The sequence below is a fragment of the Vanessa tameamea genome, chromosome W (genome assembly GCF_037043105.1).
Source record: "Vanessa tameamea isolate UH-Manoa-2023 chromosome W, ilVanTame1 primary haplotype, whole genome shotgun sequence".
Lineage (NCBI taxonomy): Eukaryota > Metazoa > Arthropoda > Insecta > Lepidoptera > Nymphalidae > Vanessa > Vanessa tameamea.
Genome location: NC_087340.1, coordinates 1,139,138 through 1,152,406, shown reverse-complemented (window position 1 = coordinate 1,152,406; position 13,269 = coordinate 1,139,138).

Below are 13,269 nucleotides of genomic sequence, written 5' to 3'. Positions count from 1 at the left end.
GCGCAGCGACAGTGAGAAATGTTACAAAAACGGGGAAAATTATTCACATTTATGGACTTTCGATGCGTGCGCAGCATAAACGTTTTAAGTTACTCAAAAAATGTGTATAAAAGATATATTCCTCTTTTAATAATAAAAAAAAAGTCCGTGACACTATATGTCTATTTGTTAAGAGTGTGCTAGCAGGCGGGACGCGGCGGCGGATGAGGGGGAGGCGGGTCAGCCCCGCCGCCGCGCTCGCCACTCTCACCCGCGGTGTAGTTCTGCGAAGTAGCAATGCACATAACGACTTAAAAAAATTAACATTCTTAATAGTTAAATTATTTATCAAAATTAGGTTTTGTTATCAGCTTATTTGCTCATTATTTTTTATCGTTTAAAATCGATTACATTTAAATCATAATCTGCTGTAGTTTTAACTTACGATATAAGATAAAATTTCTATGAACATTCCTTCGTACTTTGCAAGTAAACAATTCAAACGTTTCACAGTATAAATAAGGTATAAAAATTACATTACACACGTACAAAAGTTCAAAATGGCGAGCGATACTTTCACCGATGCAGATTAATCATCACTGAGAAAATAAATTATATAATAAACAAATAAGCAAATAGGTGAATATCGTTTAAAACGTCTACACAAATAATTTAGTGGTTCAATATTTCAAGTAATTTCTATTACGTTCAAGCATATTCAACACGGTTGTACTATAATCACCTTATGAAATAATAACACCAAAGGAGAAACAATCTAAATTTCTTATTGTTCGGTTTGTTTATCTTATTACGTTTAAGTTAATATTATTTGTTTTCAACCGTCTTCAAAAAGGAGGAGGTTATCAATTCGTCTGTATTTTTTTTTTTATATGTTTGTTACCTCATAACTTTTCACTGGATTTTGATAATTTTTTTTTGTTTGAAAGGTAGTGCTTCCCGTGGGGCCCCATTTTAATTTTATCCTGTTACGATGATGGTATCCCTATGAAAACGATATAAGTCTTAAATGTGCATTATGTATGTGCGCGATAAATAGGTGAATAACTCAAAATTGTGCCAACCAATTTTAATGATTCTTTTTTTATTATAAAGGATATACTTCAAGGGTACTATGGTGAAAGTTTGGTAAGGTTCTGAGCATAGGATCCTTGACAAAGTAACGGTACGGAAGGGAACGGAACAATTCTAAGGAGCACGTTAGCGATACTCGGCCGAATCTTTTAGAAACAAAAATTTTGACAAAAAAAAAACCGACTTCAAAAGAGAAAAAAAGTAATATGCTCTAAAAAGTAAAAAATAATTGCTTATTATTCTACAACTTAATAATCAAGTAACTTATTCTACTTACCAATATGTAGGTACATTCTGTGTTTCCACGCAAGGAGATAAGTATGTACCTACCCACTTTAAATCTAACTTAACACAAACCTATGAATAACAAACAATGATCACAATATTTTTTAGATTTATACTATGTAAAATGAAATTAAAAATATTTAGACTATTTAAAAGTCAGCAAAGTTATTACGATAATATATTATAGTTAAAATTATTGTTATTTTTGGAGGCGGTGTCAGCCAAGGTAGGTTTGTAAATATATGATATACTCCAAATTTGTAAATCTGGTCTATCGATAAATACACTTCTTCTTGATGTTTTTTTAAACCCTATACGTACATAGTGGTCCTATATAATGACAGAAAATTGGAATCAAAATTGAGTGTTTAAGCAAACATGTCTACCGTCAGGTATTACAATTCATGAACTTTTCTCCTAATCCAAGACAAATAAAAGTCATTCAGATTTACTATTACATTTCCTATTGAACGTTTTGTTTGTTTTGGCAGAGTATGAATTTTGTTTGTGATTTATTTATTTACAATTGACTTTTTCTTTTGTCTTACATCCAGATGCCGATACACCTGCATCGAATTGTTAACAAAAAAAATATTCGCAATCGTACACTATTGTACAATATTTCTTTTATGTTTAAGAAAAGGAGTTTCTCAATTCTTTAAACCCGGCCTTCCACCACATTCCCTGAAGTTAAAAATAGGTGCTGCAATCATTTTACTCAGAAATCTTAAACCACCAAATTTATGTAACGGGACCCGCCTTCAAGTAAAATTCCTTCGCAATAACGTGATCGTTGCAACAGTTTTGACTGGTCCGGCAGTTGGTCAAACAGTGCTTATACCTCGCATCCCAATGATTCCAAATGATTTACCTTTTAATTTTAAAAGAATTCAATTTCCCATTAAGTTATCTTTTGCCGTAACCATTAATAAATCACAGGGCCAAACATTTAAACACGTAGGAATCGATTTACGTCAAGACTGCTTTTCACACGGCCAACTATATGTCGCGTTGTCAAGATCGGGTTGCGGGCAAAATCAGTATGTTCTTCTACCACAAGAAAATAAAACTAAAAATATAATCTACGCTGAAGTACTGTAAAACATATTATTAAATCTTATTGACGATTATAATAACAAAACCAACGTGAGCAATCAAACGATAATTATGATAGTGTTTCCGACAACTACGCGAAAGAAGTCGCGGGCACAGCTAGTTAAAAATAAAACTTCATAGCAAAGACACACGGTTCATTATCATAATCTGTTCAACGTGACTTACTGCATTATAAAAGTGACCCGTGCGCTCGAGTCGCTATTGTTCAACGTTATCTTAGATCTAAGGATGAGTGTTCAACGATCAACGAAGAGCGGAAATAATTCGATTGCCAAATTACGTTCGTCGGAAGAAAGAGATAACATAACTATAAGAAAAAGAAAAGAAGATGATTTTTTTAAAGAAGAATTTACAAAGGTGCGAGAAGAAATAAAAATATTATTTGAAGAATTTAGCAGAAGTCAAAAAGAAAATAACAACAAAATCTTTGAAGATATACTAGAAATAAAGAAAGAAATTCGAGAGATAAAATATTCATCTGAAAAATTGATATTATACCATCAAACTTTAAGAAAGGACTTAGAGGCAATGAAAGAACAAAATACAACACTTCAAAATAGAATAAATAATTTAGAAAAAAATATCCATTCACCCATAGTCAATCGAACATCATCCTCTAATCCGCTACCGCTTATGTATGAAAGCGTTGCCTTAGAAATCCAAGACCGATGCGACCGCCAGAAAAATATAATTGTTGCGGGTATTATTGAAATAAATGATAAAAATGCGGATTCAAGGCGTAACTATGATACACAAGAAGTTATGAAAGTTATAAAAGATATTTATCCTGAATGTCCGATGCCTATAAAGTTAATAAGATTGGGTAAATATCTTCCTAATAAAAATAGAAATATTAAAGTGTGCTTTAAAGAACCTTGTACTGCTCAATACATATTGCGTAATAGAAAAATAATAAATAATAATGTTCGTATCTATTGGGACCAAACTTCTGCGCAACTTAAGTATTTTAAAAATTTGAAGGACGAACTGCGTCAAAGACAAAATAATGGAGAAAATCTTATTATAAAGTACTACAATGGAGTTCCTAAAATCGTTAATATAACATCAAAAAACGACAAAAGTATAAAGACACCCTAGACGAGAATATAACTTACCAAATAGCACACGATTATAAAAATATTAATACAACTTCTACTTCATTAAAATTTTTTTACGCCAATGTAAGGAGCTTATTAAAACCATGCAAATTAGACGAAATAAAATGCATTTTAAAATCTTTTAAGTACACGATACACTTAGTGTTATTAACAGAAACATGGATAAAATCCGATCAAGATGCTGATGCAATACAACTACCGAATTATACTCATATCTTTAACTACAGAAGGGGTGGAATTGGTGGAGGTGTATCCATTTTTATACATAAGGATTTGTGTCATCATGTTACCGAAGAAAAATATTTAGACGGAAATAACTTTTTATGGATTTACGTAGAGAGATACTCTATTAATATTGGATTAATTTACAAACCACCAAGTACGAATACAACGAGATTTTTAGAACAATATTCTTCACAATTAGAAACAAGAAAAATATGTATAATTTTTGGTGATTTCAATATAAATTTATTAAAAAGTGATTTTATTACTAAGAAATATATTAGCATTATTAAAGAGGCTGGCTATGATATATTAAATAAAATAGTCAACACTTACTGCACCAGAGAAACAGAGACATCCATATCTATTATAGATCATGTTTGTACAAATATAACTCAAAAATTTAATTTTACTATTATCGATTCACCACTGTCGGATCACAAACAAATATATTGTGAGCTAAAAAAGGTTAAACATGAATCTAAAAGGAAACTTAAATATGAAGTCATAAATTATGATACCCTTTATAAGACCATTGAGGAGTCTAATTTTACAAACCCTGATTGTGATTTTAAATTATTGGAAAATTTTTTTATTAAGTAACCCAAATACAGCAAAATAAACTAACTAAATATAAGATACAAAACTTACCTAGAAGTGATTGGATCAACAAAAATATAATTCAAGATATAAGTCAGCGAAATTTGTTATGGAATAAACTTAAACAAGATAAAAATAATAAGGAATTAAAATTAAAATTTAACAACGAAAGAAATAAAGTTGGTGAAAATATACGAAATACTAAAGACAATTACTATTACCAAACTTTCATTTCAGGTGTTTTAATGATTCAAAACGTATGTGGGACTTAATAAATTCCATAGCAGTAAATAAAATCAAAAATAAAAGCTGTGCTCCTCCAAAATTAATTATAAATAATGAGACTATTACTGAAGGAACTAACATATGTGAGTTTTTCAATCATTACTTTTTACCTATAGGCAAGGTGTTAATGAAACAAATCCCGGCTAAATATCATAATTACAACACTTATAGCGAAACTTTATCTCTACATAAATACACACAAAAACTTGAGCTACTCAAACCTTGTACGGAACAAGAGGTAATAAATATAATTAATAGTTTAGATTCTAACACAAGTACAGGGATTGATGGGGTTACAATCAAATCAATAAAATGTATAAAAAACCTAATAAGTAAAAATTTAAGTCACTGTATAAATAAATCCATAAGTAAAGGAATTTTTCCAGATAATCTTAAAATTGCACGGGTAACTCCAATATATAAATCGGGAACACAATCAGACCCTGGTAACTATCGACCTATTGCTGTGTTACCCGTTTTGTCAAAAATATTTGAAAAAATCATTCATAATCGCTTAAGTCAATATTTAAATGATATAAACTTTTTCTATCACAAGCAATACGGTTTTCGTCCGAAAGCAGGAACGCTTTCTGCTACAATTGATCTCATCATTAAAATGAAAAATAACATTGATAGCAAAAATATTGTCGTAGGAGTATTCATTGATTTAAAAAAAGCGTTTGACACGGTTTCACATTCTATATTATTACAAAAAATTAGAAGAGTTGGAATAGCTGGGACCGCGTACGAAACTATTTCATCTTATCTTAGCAATCGTCAGCAAATTGTAAAAATAGACAATTTCAAAAGTAATCCAGCACCAATCACATGTGGAATACCACAAGGTTCCATACTCGGGCCCTTACTCTTTTTGATATTTATTAATGATATGGATCAATTGCCACTGCGTGGAGAAATATCATTGTACGCGGACGATACTTGTTTATTTTATTTTAGAAAATCCATTCACAGTATTATTGAAACAGCTCAAAACGATTTAAATATCCTAAACGAATGGTTACAGTACAATTTACTTACATTAAACGTCTCAAAAACCTCATATATGATTTTTTCGGTCAAAAATAAATCTATTCCTTCCCATAATTAATTGATACTTAACAATCAAACTATCAAACAGTCAAATAATGAAAAATACTTGGGATTAATTTTAGATAAAAATTTAACTTGGAAACCTCATATAGATTCTATACATTCCAAAATAACTTCGCTTACTGGAGCTTTACGTAAATCTGCACGTTGTATTCCTCCAAGAGTACGAAACATTATTTACAATACTTTAGTAAAACCAGTATTAGAATACCTTATAGAAATATGGGGCAACGCGGCAAAAACACATATAAAAAATTTGCAGATCTCTCAAAATAAACTTACCAAGGTCTTATTTCATATGGATTATTATACACCTACTAAAGATTTATATAAAACAACTAAAAATTTATCTATTAAACAAATGTATAAATATAAATTATGTATACTTATTCGAAAAATATTAACAAAACTTACTCCGTCTCAAATTACCTTTAAAACCAAAACCCATTCTTACCACACAAGGAACAGATATAAACTAGAAACACCTAAAACTCGAACCAAGTACGGCATTAAAACTATTTCATTTGAAGGAGCACAGCTGTATAACTCTTTGCCTCTAAGTGTTGTAAATTCAAAATCTCTAAATATATTTAAAAAACGATTAAGAACCCATATATTAGAGGATTTCACTGATCTTGTTTGATATCACTACTGTTTATTATTTGTAATATCTTAATTGTAGTTATAATTTTAAAATTTCCTTTGTAAGCGAACTTTGTTCTTTTTGGAAATAAACTTCTTTAAACCATAAATGCCAACTGTTGTTCATTATCCCAATTGAATTTAGTGTCTTTTCTTAAAAGAGTCGTAAGGGGTTTAGCAAGTTTTGAAAACTGTGGAATGAATCGGCGGTAATAAGATATTTCTTATTACCGTATTTATATTTCTTAAGGCCTAGAAAGGATTTGATGTCTTTTTGAGTATTTGGTGTAGGAAAGTCCTCTACAGCTTTGACCTTTTCTGGATTTGGTTTAACACCTTCACTCGTTATGATGTGACCCAGATAAGTCACTTCTGTCCGGAGAAATTCGCATTTGTCCGTTTGCAGTTTAAGGTTGAATTGACGTAATCTTTGAAATACTTTTTCAAGTTTTTCTATATGCGTTTTAAGATCGTATGAATAAATTACTATATCATCTAGGTACACGTAGCAGTGTATTCCTTGAAGGCCTGACAATACATTATTCATTAATCGTTGAAAAGTGGCGGGGGCATTCTTCAATCCGAATGGCATTCTTTTAAACTGATAATGTCCCTCCGGGATACTAAATGCTGTTTTTTCAGCATCCTTCGAATCTACTGGAATTTGGTGAAAACCTGAAGCTAAATCTAATGTGCTGAAATATTTGCAATGGCCTAGTTGATCTAAGATTTCATTGATTTGAGGTATTGGATAAGATTCGCCGATAGTAATATCATTGAGTTTGCGGTAATCTATTACTACACGCCACTTCCTTTGCCCTGAAGCATCCAGCTTCTTAGGGACAACCCAAATCGAAGAAGACCAAGGAGATAAGGATGGTTCAATTATGTCCTGGGCTAGCATTTTCTGAATTTGATTTTGTACTTCCATTTTGTGACATTGCGGAAACCTATATGATTTTGTATTAATTGGAGTATCAGAATTTGTTTTAATCTGATGATTAATGGCAGAAGTGAAAGTAAGCTTATCTTGAGGCAAATGAAAGATGTCTGAGAAGTTATGACAAAGGTTTAAAAGCGCGTCTGATTCTTCTTGATTCAAGTGAGAAGTTCTAAGAGATTTTAAAACTTCTTGGCTTCTATTTAGTGCTTTATTGCAATTTGTAATGGGATTATAATCGTATTTATTAATAGATTCAATCTTCAAACATAAATTAGATTTAATTTCGACTGGTCCTTCTGATGTATTTAAGATAGAAATATTAACTCTGTTATTGGGCTTCACTTTCACTAGACAATTAGATATACGAATGTTATCTGATATATGTTGATCTAATATAACACCTTCCTCCATTTCTGGATTTTTAACGGAACATTCTATGACGGTTTCTGTTCTTGCAGGTATCAAATAAATAGGATCATTGAAGTAAAGTTTTAGAGACGATTTACCGATATGCAACAAATCATTATTGTAATCGATGTTGCAGCTATGCGCATTAAGCATATCTGAGCCTATTATTCCATCGTAAGATAGGTGTATTTTATCTATAACATGAAATTGATGAGTTAAGCTGGATTTAGATAATCGCAATTTTAATTGTAAGTGACCTCGAGTTTCGATGAGATCCTCTGAGGAATCAATGCCTTTTAATTGAATTTTTTCTTGTATCAATTGAGTTCGTTTTGAGATGCAAGAATTTTTCAGTAAACTAACAGAAGATCCTGAATCTACGAGTAGTGTTAATGGAAGTTCTGATACAGGAGATTTGACGAGTACATGAGGTAAAAACATAAGTGAAGGATTAGTAGTTATTTTGAATATATTCGGTTTCACTTTTTCAGTAAACTTTGTAGATACAGCGGCCTTAACAGATTCGATGGATTCAGTGGATTTAATAGATTCAGTGGATTCAGTAAACTTAGTAGATTCGCTAAGTTTTGGTATAGTAAATTTAGTAAAACTTGACACAGTGGATTTAGTAACATTTGGCATAATAGATTTAGTAAGATTTGGTACAATAGATTTGGTAATATTTGGCAAAGATTGGTCTCCATTTAAAGGAGGCAGTCTTGATTTAGAAGAGACGCTTGGGGTGTCGATTTTAAAAACTTAAAGTCCCGTACGACACCGGGACGAGACTCTTACTCGTTTTTTGTTTCGGCATCGACAGTATTATAACCCTCGTCTGATTCGGTTGGATACTGCTGTTCAGGGACATTAGAGATGAAATTGACGCGTTGTGGTGTCCCTAATGAATTTTGATTTACTCTAAGTCTGTTGTTATTAAATTGTCGTTTGCGACATTGTTCTATTGTGTGCCCAGGATATTTGCAGTATCTACAAATGGGGGTACCGGAGTTTTGGAAAGCATTATTGGAATTAGTAGGCCTACTCTGGAAAGGTGTCCTAGGTTGGCTCGAACCTGCTTGAGGTTGTTCGCGTCTCACATTTTGGAAGTTGGGCTTTTGTGTATTTGTTGGTTTTGAAATAGACGAACTCTGTTTATAGAGGTATTGTTGTATTTTTTCCTCCGAGATCGCTATGTTTATCGCTTCGTTGTGCGATTTAGGTGATTTACACCTAACAATATTGGATAATCAAGTTAATAGACCCATTTGGAAGTGATGGAGTGCTAATTCCTCCATAGCAGCCGTTCGACCTGGTATCCCCTTGCCTTATGGCTGTGAGATATAGAGATTTCTGTAAGTAGTTGAGAAAGACATCTCTCGATTCTAAAGGCATATGCGCTGACTATTTCGTTATTTAGCTGACGGCACTCTTGGAGGTCAGTGAGCAAATGAGCATAATGCTTTCTTTCACTGAATTGAGTTTTAAGAAACTCCTTGAGTTGAGTCCAATTGGAAAACTCTTTAATGGAACAAGCAGTTTGAGCTTTTCCTTATAACTGGCATAGAATATATTTAAATAGTATGTCTTTCTGTGCATCTGACGCTAAATCATACGCGTTGTTACAATTGACGAGAAACGAATTAAGTGTCTCCCTAGTCCCATCGTGTCCTACTAATATTATAAACGTGAAAGTTTGTATGTGTGGATGGATGTTTGTTACTCTTTCACGCAAAAACTACTGAATGGATTTCAATTAAACTTTCCAATAATATAGCTTATACATCAGAATAACACATAGGCTACAATTTATAAAGATATTGTGTGAGCTGTCCAAAATATGACATTAAGTGTCAAGTAACTAGGAAAAAACCTACCTTTCTGCGAGCTATTCTGGCGTGCGCTGCCATAAACGTTAGTTACACATAACTATGTAATGTATGATAGACATCATTTAGTTTAAATGCGCGATACTACGGGTGCGGTGTAGCGAGCGGTACGGCGCGGTTCGCCTCCGGCGGCGGTGGCGGGCGGTGCGACGCACTTGGGTGGGGGAAGAAGGCGCTCATGGCTGAGTGCGCGACCCGAACGCGGGCAGACGCGTGAGGGTAGACATCGTTGACTGTTGTCTCCGTTTTGCGAATTTTCATGGTTATAGCGATTTTTTAAAAACGGATTTTACTTCAAGTAATATAGGCCCAAGATTAGGTATTGGCAGTTTTTTTTTGGTTAGGAGTTACACTTAAATAAGATACTTCATTTTTACTTCATTAATAGATATAGGTTACTTATAATAATAATAATATAATAATAAGCTTTATTCATTCCATACACTTCTACATTATAAAATAATAATAATAAATATAAAGAGCATTTAACAAATACATAATTAGTGGTAAAATTAAGTTTAAATACATTATAACAATAGTTGTGTGCATAATAATTATATATTTGATTATCATAATTTCTCATTCAATTGGTTAGTATCTATCCTCTATTAAAAAAAATTTTTAAACATTAAAATTAATTAATAAACATTAAATAAGCATAATCAAATATTAAAATGATTTAACAGCCATTTAATTTAAGTATTAAATACTAAAATCAATTATTTAATAATAAAATTGTTTATCAATCATCTCAATCAAGTTATGAACACCAAAATCAATCCATTATTACATTTAACGAGTCGCTCACCTTCACAAATAAGAGAACTATTTGCAATATTGATATGCACTTGCGGTTTATCCAATCCTCTTCAACTATGGGATAAGTATAAAGCTGCGTTATCGGAAGATATCTTGCATAGATATGAAAGGATAGATCAAGTCAACAATGATCTATGTTTTAATGAAGCACTAAGTCATATAGAGGACAAAATAATAATGATTTCTGGTAAGAAATTGTCCGACTTCGGTATGCCTACACCGCAGCGTCGAGGAGAGTTGTCGACCGATTTGATCAGAGAGCTAAGCTACGATACCGCCTTATTAGACGCTCAAGTCAGCAAAACTGAACCACGCCTGCTACCCAAGCAAAATGACATATATAACAAAATATTACAACGTGTTGAGCTTGGCGAAGGCGGTCTTTTTTTTCTTGACGCCCCGGGCGGTACAGGTAAAACATTTTTACTTTATTTGATTCTTGCAAAAATTCGTAAGGACCGTAATGTTGCGTTAGCGGTGGCTTCCTCTGGGATCGCTGCAACATTGCTGAGCGGTGGACGGACAGCACATTCGGTTTTTAAATTACCTCTAAATCTGGCAAGCGAAGAAACCCCAACGTGCAACATTAGTAAGAGCAGTGCCCGCGGCGCCCTGTTGCAACAATGTAAGCTGATCGTGTGGGACGAGTGCACTATGTCACACAAGCGCGCAATTGAGGCGTTTGATCGCTGTCTACAAGACATTCAAAGCAATCGAAAGTTGATGGGTGGTGTGGTAGTGTTACTGGCAGGGGATTTTAGACAGACTTTACCGGTTATCGAGAGAGGTACTGCAGCAGATGAAATTAACGCATGTCTTAAAGCCTCATATCTTTGGTCTAAAGTTGAAAAGCTTTATCTTACCGCTAACATGCGAGTCCAGTTATTCAGCGATATCGAATCAGGAGCATATGCTCAGAAACTGCTAGAAATTGGTGAAGGCCTCCTAGACACCGACCAAGATGGTATGATTCCTTTTACACAGCAATTTTGTCATGCTGTGGAGTCAGAAGATGAACTTATTGAACAAGTTTTTCCGAATATGCAACAAAACATTGTTGACGAAAATTGGTTGTGTGAAAGAACCATACTAGCACCGAAAAATGAGACTGTTACGAAAATAAATAAAAAAATCTTGGCCGAAATAAACACCGAAACTTTAGTGTACAATTCTATTGATACAGTTATGTCATCTGATGACACAACAAGTTATCCCGTAGAGTTCCTTAATTCTTTAGAGTTGTCCGGAGTACCATCACACAAATTGGAATTAAAGGTAGGTGTACCTGTTTTGTTGATGCGTAACCTGGACGCGCCAAGATTATGCAACGGTACTCGGTTGCGAGTTACTGAACTAGGAAGGCACATTGTGAAGGGCACAATTTTAACCGGAGAAGCCAAGGGAGACAATGTTCTTATACCGCGCATCCCAATCATACCCAATAACTTGCCATTCAATTTTAAACGCCTGCAGTTCCCGTTAAAAGTCGCATTTTCAATGACGATCAACAAATCGCAGGGTCAAACCTTAAAGGTAGCAGGCATACATTTAGGCACGCCATGTTTTTCTCACGGTCAGCTCTATGTGGCTTGCTCACGTGTTTCCAAAGCAAAAAATCTGCATGTTTATGCTGAAGGAAAAAAATCGTTAAATATAGTTTATAAGAGCATACTGCAGTAGCTAGATAACTATAGGCCTATGATCAGGGTTCTGCAATGCCTAATTACCGTATATTTATTATATTGCCAATTTTCTTATGTTAAAATATTGTCAAGCAGTTATATTTTTCAAATGCGATTCAAAAATATTTATGTCATAATGTTAGTTCTTTTCTACGCCACGCTAATATAAGCTACTCCAAATACTAATCCTGCGTAGACGAAGTCGCGGGCACCAGCTAGAAGCTTAATAAATTTGAGTAGTGTAGTTAGATCTAATTCGACTTTGATGCTAGGCGTAATTTTTTTTTCGCCTGTGACCTAGTGGTTGGACCAGGAGGGCAGAAAATATCTTCCTCTGTATCCGTTACAATCGTTTCGGCCTTTTCAGGTTTTGGGCTCACAGCTCTACTTTCAGACATTTTGACTAAGATTATAAGACACACAGTAAATAACAAACGAAAACAAAATAAGAAAAGCACGAAAGTTTGAGAACCGCTATTGACCAAAGATTCACTCACATGCACACGGAGAGCGCGATTATGACCGTTATCATTTCGCAGAATTTTCGCCGTAAACCGGTGAGAGTCGCGTCGAGTAGATGATGCTCGTCGTAGCCAGGAACAATAGTTTGTATAGCTCGATCTGAATTATGGCCAGTAGTAGCTGATGTTTGGCCTGATGTTTGTTGGACTTTTAGCAGGACAGCAGCCCCGGAGAATAGTAGGTTTTACAAATTTTCACGCACTTTCACGCACTTTTGTGTGGGTGTGGACAGACGTTGCACTTTAGCACTTTTCAGTTTAACTTTTTAGTCACGACGGAGTCCGTACCGATTTTCACTGTAAATAGGAATCCGGATCGAGTTGGCATAACTGAGTAGGGCACTGGAATTTCCGGATCCCACCGCTGCCACCAAAAATGTTATAAGGTACGGACTTGGAGTCTTTTTAAAAAAGAATGTTCACAAAACTAAACTAAGAAATAGTAGGGGTTGAGGGTTGAGTCCTCGAAATAGAAAAACAACAATATTAATTATTGAACGCGACCGTCGGAATCGGAGGTTGGAGTAGGACTGACTCTGAGGAGCGGGCTACTGTCGGTTC